This window comes from Dama dama, chromosome 25 (genome assembly GCF_033118175.1).
Source record: "Dama dama isolate Ldn47 chromosome 25, ASM3311817v1, whole genome shotgun sequence".
Classification (NCBI taxonomy): Eukaryota; Metazoa; Chordata; class Mammalia; order Artiodactyla; family Cervidae; genus Dama; species Dama dama.
Genome location: NC_083705.1, coordinates 20644185 through 20655410, shown reverse-complemented (window position 1 = coordinate 20655410; position 11226 = coordinate 20644185).

Sequence of the window (11226 nt, the reverse complement as noted above, 5' to 3'; positions counted from 1 at the left end):
AATAAAGATTTCATTTTACTTATTTAACAGTCATTGGCTTGAGCCAATAAAAAAGAGTTACACTGGCTTTTTGTTGGCAATTGCTCTTTCTTTACTAATGTAGGTAGGTGGTCTTAACCCTTCTGAGAAAATATAAAAAATAGAGAGGTTTGGCTGGAGCTATGCACATCATGACTGCTGCAAACTCAATTTATTCACAATGCCTTTGAGGGATAGACTGCCATCACCTGTTATAAGGACCAGTACTTGCAGAGATACGGAGAGCGATATGAGAAGATGAAAAAAGGCACAGGTAACTCATTTATTTCTATGGGTTGATACCCATGTCAGTGGAGAAACAACAGATCTGTGGACTGTAGAAATTTTCATAAAATTCAAGTACCCTTATATTACATATTTACATGTAAACCCCAAACCATTCTTTGTTGTTATTGTATTGTGTCTTGTTTTCCACCTGATTTCCATGAAGTTCATCCCTTGGGTCAGCTGTCACCCTATGGGTAACTCCCCACTTTTATGTCTGGGAGGCCCGTGTACTCACTTTTGTGTGTTTCAAGGCAATTATAGTCTGGGAAACCATGTGGAGTTCTTATATACCTTGTCTGGCTGTTTCTACCCTTTCTTAGCAATGACTAGGGCTAATTGCTTTTTTCCAGGGGTGTGCAAACCAAAACATGCTTTTGTGATTCAATTTTACCAAAGAACTAGATGTTTAACATCTGTTTCAGCTTATGGGTACCAGTTGGTATTAAATCTTAATTTTTTTTTCCCCGTCTTGTACATTTGGTTTTTGTTCTGCTTTTTGGGTCACGCCTGCTTTCCCCTCTGTCTCCAGATGGTTAAATCTACTGGCATATAAAATTCTTCTTTAACTTGACTATTTAAATGCATTTTATGGTCAGTTTTACTCCTTATCAAAATATTTCTCCATATTTATTTGTGTTACCAAGGTCTTATGACACATGGTTCAGAGTCATAATGGTTGTAAGTTGCCCCCTTTGTCTCTGAGAGTGTGAACAGAGCCCGCAAGCCTGTGTGTCATTCTGCTTGGCTGCTACCTTTGCAGTTGACGGCTCTTGGGAGGTCCCCAGACCAGACAGAGCAGGCAATGCTCGTGGGCCTCTTCCACCTGGAGAGGCGACATGGCTCTTCTTACGTCCTGCTCGAGTCCAAGCTCAGTTGTGCCGGTGGCTTCAATATGCCAGCCTTGATCCTGCTGCACCAGGCTCTTTCTCTGCCATGGAAGCTGATGTTACCATTGCCACAACCGTGAAAGCAGGCATAGTGTCTTCCATGGCATTGCCAACTCCCCTCCATCACAAAAAATACTCTAAGACTTTTCACATCTCAGAGCCCAAGGCTTCTTGGCTTGGCACTCAGGGAAAGGGGGAGTTCTTCTTGCCCCAGAATTTCTCTCTCCCAGAGATGATCAATATTGGAAGTACCTGCTCCAGGGGGCCGTTACAACAATTAAAAAACTCTCTGATTTGGTATTTCTCCAAAACCAGATTTCACTATTCCTTGGTCACCCAGTTATGCACAAGTGGTTCTGGAAATATGTGTAACATAATAGACTATTTGTTCAGCTTTAACTTCTAATTAATGGTGAGTGCCATTTACTAACTTCTCTTTCACCTGGTGTATTTTATAAAGGCAGGAATTTTAAAGGCATCTTTACAGCTTTTCTCTTAAGCTTTAAATGAATACGATATTAATAGGCAATGAAATGTGGGGACTAGAGCACAGGTCAGGGAATTAGAATTCTCAGATAAACACTCTGAAATAAAAGTGGTCCTAATAGTGGTCCATTAACATAAAAAAATTTAAAGCTAAAAATAAGCTTTAAAATAACTTAATCCAACCATGCCATTTTTTTTTTTCTTTTAAGAATGTAAAAGAAAACATGAGTCTGGCATTCTCAAGAGTTGAGATTATTCATATTATTATTAAGTCATTGACTTTTAGGCCTTCTGGAACATTTTCCACATCCTGTCCCTTGAGACGCATTTTACTGTGAGTGTAGTAGTAGTTGAAGTTCCCACAGCCCTTGAGAGTGAAGCATGGAAGGAAAGGAGTTTGTAAAACAGTAAGAGATAGGTCACAATTTCTGTAAATTGGTGCTATGGCCTCCTTTCTTCACCATGGCGGTCCTTGGCGTGTCCTGTCAGCCTGACCGGAAGCGTTTGTTGGGGGCGAGATGATGGTGGTCGGAGGGGAGCGTGTTCATTCCTCTGCTCCACATGTGGCACTGATTTCCTCATGTGAGCACAGGATCTGTAGCACGTAGGAGTGTGTGCAGCACAGAGGAGTTCAACAGCCTTTTTCATCCTCAGACACAGCTACTGATGTGACCTTGGACAAGCCATTGCCCTCCTAGAGTCTCAGCTTCTGTAAAAGAGAAATACTGTCTGCCCTGCTTCTGTCTCAGGGATGCTTGTGAAAGAAAGGTAACCCGTAAAGGACTATAAAGGATTACTTATTTTTTCTGGTATAAAGCTTATGCATCGTCCCTTGCCCTTATGCAAGTTTGTGTTTTTAAGAAGCACTGCCGAAGAAGGCAAAGTAGAGCTAGGAACAAAAATTAGCAAGACTACAGTCATCTCAAACACGTGTGAGTCACTGGTTCCAGGACCCCAAGGGAAAGCAACATCGGCAGATGCTCAAGTCTCACATAAAATGGTGTCAGATTTGCATAGAACCTATGACATCCTCCTGTATACTTTAAATTATCTCTAGATTAATTATAATGCCTGTCAGTTCAGTTCAGTGGCTCAGTCATGTCTGACTCTTTACAACCCCATGGACTACAGCATGCCAGTCTTTCCTGTCCTTCACTGTGTCCTGGAGTTTACTCAAACTCATGTCCATGGAGTCAATGACGCCATTCAACCCCTCTCATCCCCTGTCACCCCCTTCTCCTCCTGCCCTCAATCTTTCCCAGCATCAGGGTCTTTTCCAATGAGATGGTTCTTCACATCTGGTGGCCAAAGTATTGAAGTTTTAACTTCAGCATCAGTTCTAACAATGAACATTCAGGGTTGATTTCTTTTAGTATTGACTGGTTTGATCTCCTTGCTGTTCAAGGGACTCTCAAGAGTCTTCTCCAGCACCACACTTTGAAAGCATCAATTCTTCAGTGCTAAGCCTTCTTTATGGTCCAACTCTCACATCCTTACATGACTAACCATAGCTTTGACCATTCGGACCTTTGTCGACAAAGTCATGTGCCTGCTTCTTAATATTCTGTGTTTGTCAGCTTTTCTTTCAAGGAGCAAGTATTTATTAATTTCATGGCTGCAGTCACTGTCCCCAGTGATTTTGGAGTCCAAGAAAATAAAGTCTGTCACTGTTTCCATTGTTTCCCCATCTATTTGTCATGAAGTGATGGCACCAGATGCCATGATCTTAGTTTTCTGAATGTTGAGTTTTAAGCCAGGTTTTCACTCTCCTCTTTCACCTTCATCAAGAGGCTATTTAGTTCCTCTTCACTTTCTGCCATTAGGGTGGTATTGTCTGCATATCTGAGGTTATTGATACTTCTCCTGGCAATCTTGATTCCAGCTTGAGCTTCATCCAGCCTGGCATTTTTCATGATGTACTCTACATAGAAGTTAAATAAGCAGGGTGACTATATACAACCTCGACGTACTCCTTTTCCAATTTGGAACTAGTCCATTGTTTAAAGTCTGATTCTAACTCTTTCTTCTTGACGTCCATACAGGTTTCTCAGGAGACAGGTAAGGTGGTCTGGTATTCCCATCTCTTTAAGATTTTTCCATCGTTTGTTGTGATCTACACAGTCACAGGCTTTATCATAGTCAATGAAGTAGATGTTTTTCTGGAATTCCCTTGCTTTTTCTCTGACCCAATGGATGATGGCAATTTGATCTCTGGTTCCTGTTCCTTTTCTAAATCCAGCTTGTATGTCTGGAAGTTCTTGGTTCATGTACTGTTGGAGCCTAGCTTGAAGGATTTTGAACATTACCTTGGTGGCTCAGATGGTAAAGAAACCACCTGCAATGTGGGAGACCTGGGTTCGATCCTTGGGTTTGGAAGATCCCCTGGAGATGGGACTGGCTACCCACTCTAGTATTCTGGCCTGGAGAATTCCATGGACTGAAGAGCCTGGCAGATTACAGGCCACTGGGTTGCAAAGAGCTGGACACGACTGAGCGACTTTCACTCACTCTCTTGCTAGCATGTGAAATGTGTGCAATCGTGCACCAGTTTGAACATTCTGTGGCATTGCTCTTCTTTGGGATTGGGATGAAAACTAACTTTTTCCAGTCCTGTGGTCACTGCTGAATTTTCCATGTAAATGTTGTGTAAACAATTGCTGCTGTGTGGCAAATTCAAGTTGTGCTTTCTGGAATTTTCTAGAATTTTTTCCCAAATATTTCCCATCCACGGTTGGTTGAATCCATGAATGCAGTACCTGTGGATATGGGGTGGGGTTGGGGGGTGGTGGGGGCATCTTTATGGTAAAGAATCTACCTACAATGTAGGAGACCCGGTTTTGATCCCTGGGTTGGGAAGATCCCCTGGAGAAGGGAATGGCAACCCACTCCAGCATTGTCTGGAGAATTCCATGGACAGAGGAGCCTGCTGGGATACAGTCCATGGGGTCGCAATGAGTCAGACATGACTGAGTGACTGAGCGCGCACAGGGAACATTTACCAGGTTCTTGTACTTTTGTAAGCACTTGGTGTGCATGATCTCATGAATCTTCAAAGCAACTTGTTGCAGTAGGTCTTCTTGTTATCCCAGGCTTACAGGTGAGTAAACTGAGGTCAGGGTGGCTTAAGGATATTCACAAGGTCACATGTCAGAAAGTGGAGGAGCCAGGTCTCCTACCTAGATCTTGGGTCCAGTCACGATCTCGCCCCTCAACACTTCCTCTCCAGAAATTCTGTTGCTGTAGTGAAAAAAATCCCAGAACCCCAGCCACATGGCAGGAAATTTGCCTGGCGCTGTGTCCCAGGCACTCAGGTTTGCAACTGGGCCCTCTCAGCCTGCCGTCTTCAGGGACTCTTTCTGGCACTGTTTAACAACCCCATTTTCATAGAATGGAGAGGGTATTTGGAAGAGATGTCAGCCTTAGAAATTTAATCAGCTGAGCTGAAAGCAATCAAGATGCCATCTGGACAGACTCTGACTTCCTGCCCAGAAGATAAAGACATCTGGACTTAGTAAATGCTAAGGACGTGCTGACTTGGTCCCCAGGCCCATGGTCCATTCCTCGTGTTGTGCAGATGCGTTTTCTTAATTGTGCAGAACACACAGCTCTAAGCTGCTGCTGGGGCCACCGAGTGCCTGATGCTCTCAGCCACCTTGGGCGTTCCTGTTCACCTCCAGTGACCTCTGTGAGCCGTGGTGTCTTTCCAGTGCTAAGGAGATGACTGACTGCAAAGGCCCCCATAAATAGTCCCCTTTAATGATGGAGCAAGAGGTGGCTGCCCAGGCCCAATTTATCACTGTAATTAGAGTCCATCATGACCACTGATTGTTAAGTAGGGCTGAGAGGAAATGTTTGTACATACAAAGAAGCTAATTAAGGAGGCTCACTGGGTTTGCATACCCATCTAGGCCGCTTCCTCCTGTCAGGGAGGCTCTCTCCAGTCCCGGGAGTTCTTGAACCAACCTGTGGAGGACAAAGGGCTTTGGGGAAGAGCTGAGGAACAAGGGGAAAAGGTTAAGATTCTGCACAGAGAGTTTTTAATGTGGCAACCTCTGGAAATGGTTTCTAAACGCATTTCTAGAAATAGCTTGAATCTCATACACCAGCTTATGTCTGTTTTAAAGCAAAGCAATTCTCTCAATAAGCTGCCGAATTTAGCACAGCTGGAACCAAACTCTTCTCCTTCCTCTTCCCCCAGAGAGGTGCCATTTGCCCCAGGTAGACTCCTGAAATTCCAATGCCCCAAAATGACAGTAATACAACCTACTCCAAATACTTCTCTTAGTTCCATATAGTTGGAACATATTGAAGGCTTTGGGGTTTGGAGGGAAGATTTGCTAGTCGGGGTGCAATTGACATTTGAGAGTTTTTAATTTCAAAATCATAAAAATATTGTGTCTATAAATGGTTACCAAGTTACTATTGTTTCTGACTTAAACACCAAATCAAATCGACCCCGGTGGTAGGAATGTGTCTGTTCAGATGGAGATAACTGGAGAAGTGGTCCAAACCTTATCATCTTACTGGCCTCTGTGCTCAGGAAAAATCCTCTTCTTTCTTCCTTGCTCTCTTATAGGCTGCATGTCTTTTCTTGCTTGTCTTGCATTTCACTTCTGTTGCATTTCCTTTCTGAAAATCTTTTTCTTGTCAGGTCTCTGTCTTTTGCTGGCATTTGGTTCTTGCTTCAGTTGTGTCTCTGTGTAAGGTTTTCCCCTCTGATTTTCATATTTTATTTTTGAGCCTCACCTTTAGCCATGGCCAGTCATAATCCTACCATGTCCTTTGTCCCTCACTTGTCAAAATTTGTTTTCTGTAGGATCATTGTATCTCTTGGTCTCTGGAAGTGCCCAAGCAACATGCATTTGTCCTTTCCCCTTAGAACTTTGTTTTGTGGGTGCCTGAACAATAGTAGATGGTTCACTTCTGACAGGGGGCCAATCTAGCTTTTGGCCTTTTTTTTTTTTTAATGTGATGCAAATATGTGGATTCCTTGGGGGAAGACAATAGGAAGCCAAGAACTGGGGTGTCTTGAGATTTTCAACAAGGGAGAGAAAATCCATTTTGTATTGCTGAATATATTATGACAAGTCTCACCATAAATTAGCATGAGGTTGAGAGCAAAATCTCTACATGGGGAGTCAATCAATACTGGCTAAGTATGGGAAAATTTTAAGATTGTAGCTTCAATTCTAGCAAAATCTTCCTCTTTAGAACACAATCTGTTCCTGTTTTACTCTGTTAATACCAAACAAAAAAAAGAAGAAGAAGAAAGAGGAAATTCTAAAACTTCCTTTCTACTTTCTAAATATGGTTGAATTCACCTTAAGCAAATCAAGCATAAAAATTTAAATTTTATGTAGGACTGATAAAAATACAACCATTTATTTTATCAAAGAAGTCAGTTTGTGACTGCTCTGCATTGTAGAATTCCAGCAACCAAATCTTATGCAGTCTATGATCAGATTTTTCAAAATGTAATTACACATATATCTGCCATGAAAAATGAGGCTGATCTGTAGCTTTTAAATACATGCACATTCATTATTCAAGAGCCAATGAGAAACTAAACAAATGACAAAAAAGTTTGCTTTACGTAAGTAGATAAGGTCCTAATCAAGGTTGAAATTGAGCTACCTGAAGCTGTGTGTATGTGTTTTTTTTGGGAAAAAAACTACAGCCTTGGTGGGACAGTGCAGTTTTGGGGTGTCTGGAGAAGTTGGCTGTGATGTCAGAATTCTGTTCTCATACGGGAGATGAGAGAACACCACCACACTCAAGACCATAGACAGGTTATAAAGCATCTGCTGGCTCTGGGGTCTCAGGCTCTGTTTTTCTGTGGGAAGGGATGGGAAGCTAGATACCTGGAGGGTCAGATGCGTCCTTGTCAGGAGGTGGCCCATTTCCACTCTAGAATTCTACCAGGAAAAGAGCCTGGTTCATCATTCTAGAATGGATGTAAATACCTTTTGTTGAGTGGTCACTTTTTTCTTTATAATTTCATCGAAAATTTGGAACTCAAAGTTGTTTTTTGTCTTTGTTTTAAAATTACAACTTAGAGTTCCAACTACTTACCATCTTCATAAGAAATTGAGAAAAAAGTTCTCCTTTTTACCTAGAGAAAATAATAATAATAATATTTAGCACATAGTGCTTATTGTTTATCACCAGGTACTATTCTATATAAGTTAGAGACTTTAACTCATTTAATCTGTATGACTATACTCTGTCATCTCTGGGTAAAGAAACACAAGGAAGCTAAATAATTTGTTCAAGGTCATTTGGTTCTGTGGCTAAGGTAGGGCTTGACCCCCTGGGAGTGTGACACCAGATAAAACAGGACACTGACAGGGAAAGCTAAAGATGTGAAAAGCATAAGAGCCACTTGTTTCCCTTAAAGCTTTGAAGAATACTTGGCAGCCTTTCTCCTCTTCCTCCCCGCCCCGAACCTCAGTCTGAACCTGCTTCTTAGGACAGAGTGCGTACTGAGCCCAGTGCCCCTGGAGCAGGGATGGATCCATCTTTAGAAATGAGGGATTGTGTGCACAGGAAGCTCTGGGCGAGATTTGAGAGACTACCCAGTCATCCTGTCCCTAGGACTTGGCCCCACTCTCCCTTTGGGATAGAAACAAAAACTGTTTCCAGCTAAGAATCCAGCTAGTAGTTAACTGTTACTGGTGGTAATTTTGCAAATGTTAACCCTGCCACCTAGTGACCATTTTCTGAATGTCACATGGAGATTGCCACGTAGAACATCCTGTGTGCACCTCAGCTTGGCAACCACCCTTCCTGACAGCTGAGACTTTGTCCTGCTTAGAGGCCCTGGGTGGCACTGAACCGCTGACATGCCATTACTGTTTTAGGGCTGCAGTAGTCATACAGAATACGAGCTGAGCTGTCATTTCCTCCTCTGTTTCCTCACAAACGATAAGGTGCTCTCGAATGTCTCAAGAATGTCCTCCGTGCTCTGTACTGTGATGGAAGGAGGTGACTTCTGTCCCTACAAAGGTCCAAGTCCCCACTATCCCTTGTGCTTGATTCTATTACAGCTCTTGAATCTTCTGTTCACTCCTGTGCTCCTTTCCTCCATTGAATTATGAAATCTGTGAGGCCCGGGACAATGTCTTGCTTATATTTTATCCCACAGCCTGGCTTGGTGTCTGTCTGATGAATGCCAGTTGAATGAGTAGATGGAAGGTACAGTTATAAATCAGGGCTTCCACGGTGGCTCAGACGGTAAAGAATCTGCCTGCAATGTAGGAGACCAGGGTTTGATTCCTAGGTCAGTAAGATCCCCTGGAGAAGGGAAAAGCTACCCCCTCCAGTAATCTGGCCTGGAGAATTCCATGGACTGTATAGTCCATGGGGTCACAAAGAGTTGGACATGACTGAGTGACTTTCACAACCTCACAACCTCTAGAGAAACAATAGTGTGTGTGTGTGTGTGTGTGTGTGTGTGTGTGTGTGTGTGTGTGTGTGTGTTTGTGTGTGCATGAGTTTTATTATAAGGAACTGGCTCATGTAGCAATGGAGGGTGAGAAGTTCTGCAGCCATCAGGCTAGAGGCTCAGGAGGGTGCACGCTATAAATTCCAATCTAGAGGCAGGAGAAGATGACTGCTTTGGTTCAAATAGTTAGGCAGGAGACGTTTCCTCTCTTTCAGACTTTTTGTTCTATTCAGGTCTCCAATTTATTGGATGAGGAACATCCACATTAGGGAGGACAGTCTGCTTTACTCAGTCCACTGATTCAAACAAATCTCATCAGGAAACACACTCACAGACACACCCAGAATGATTTTCGACCAAATGTCTGGATATCCCGCAGCCCAGTCAAATCGACACATAATTATCACACTTGGCTTGTGGCCACATCATTCCAGCTTTCAAGGTCAGCATCTTCAAATCCCTTTGTCCCATCTTCACATTGCCTTCTTGTGTTTTTATATGTGTTTTAATCTCCCTTTGCTTCCCTCTTATAAGGATACACGTGATTGCATTTAGGGCCCATCTAGATAATCCAGAATAATCTCATGTCCTCAAGATCCTTAAAATAATCATACCCATAAATGCCTTTTCCAGATAAGGTAGCATTTATGGGATCCAGAGTTTAAAACATGGATATCTTTAGAGGGTCCATTATTAAGTATCCTAAACTAACTCATACAAAGGGCTCCTTACTCCAGAAATTAAACCAAAAATTCAGGACTCACCTTTGTCAATAAAATTCTCCCCAACCTCATTTAATCCACTGACAACACCTATATTTTCCATCTTCTAAATAATCTTGAATCAGTTCAGCTCTTTCCATTTCTTCTTTTACCAACCTAATCCCCAATAGAATGTCTTTTCTGGATTCTTTTAATAGTACACTTATGTCAATTGGAATTATCTCTTTATTTGCAGAGTTATTTGTTGAATATCTGTCTCCAGTCACTAAGTTGTAAGATCCTTGAAGGTAGGACCATATGTGTTTTGATTACCATGATATTTTAGACCTCAGCATAGTGCTTTGTTTGTATAGATTCACTGTGTGTGGGTATGTGTGTGTGTGTATATGTGTGTGCATACAGTCGTGTCCTACTCTTTGCTATCCCATGGATTCTAGCCCGCCAGGCTCCTCTGTCCATGGGATTATCCTGGAAAGAACACTGGAGTGGGTTGCAATTTCCTTCTTCAGGGGATATTCCTCACCCAGGGATCAAACCCATGCAGGTGAACTCTTTACCACTGAGCACCAGGGAAGCCCCACTGATGAGCTGCTCAGTAAACATGTATCCCATGTATGATGGATGGATGGTACCTATCCTGCCATGGCGGAGCTACTAGTCTGGTAAAGAGGCCATTCAGTGACTTTGACTGTAAATCATTTCACTTCCTCATTTAAACTATTTGCATTGAGAGCCATCTGTAAGATAGACGTTCTAGTAGGCTCAAAGAATTAACATTATTACCCATTAACAAACTACATAAAACTCCTTGCTCTTATGGAACTTCGCATTTTAGTGTGAGGAAAGACAAATAGAAAGCATAATATATGTAAAACAAATGAATTCTATATATGTATATATGCCTGTATATCACATTAGACAGTGTTAAATGACATGAAAAAAATAAGAGCAGTTCAAAGGGGATTTGTACGCCTTTGTAATTTTGGACAGGGGAGAGCTTTCTGAGAATTTCACATTTGAGAAGAGATCTGAGGGAATTGAGGGGTGAGTCATGACTATATCTGGGGAAAGATCGTCCCAGATTTAGGGAAGTGCATTTAAGGAGGAGGTCTCTGAGGGTGTCTTGGTTAGGTCAAGGAGGATGAAGTGTCCAGTGTGGCTGGAGTGAGCAAGTGAGGCTGAGATCAGGAGGAGATGCGGGCTAAGGAGCCATGGAAACAGCTTGCACAGAAGCTAATAAGACAGTGGGAGGACTTTGGCTTTTCCTCCGAGTAAAATGAGGATCCACTGGAGGGTTTCCAGATGAGGAGGGACACTTTCTGACTTAAAGATTAAAAGTATCTCTCTGGCTGCTGTGTGGACAGCAGGGCAGCAAGGGTGG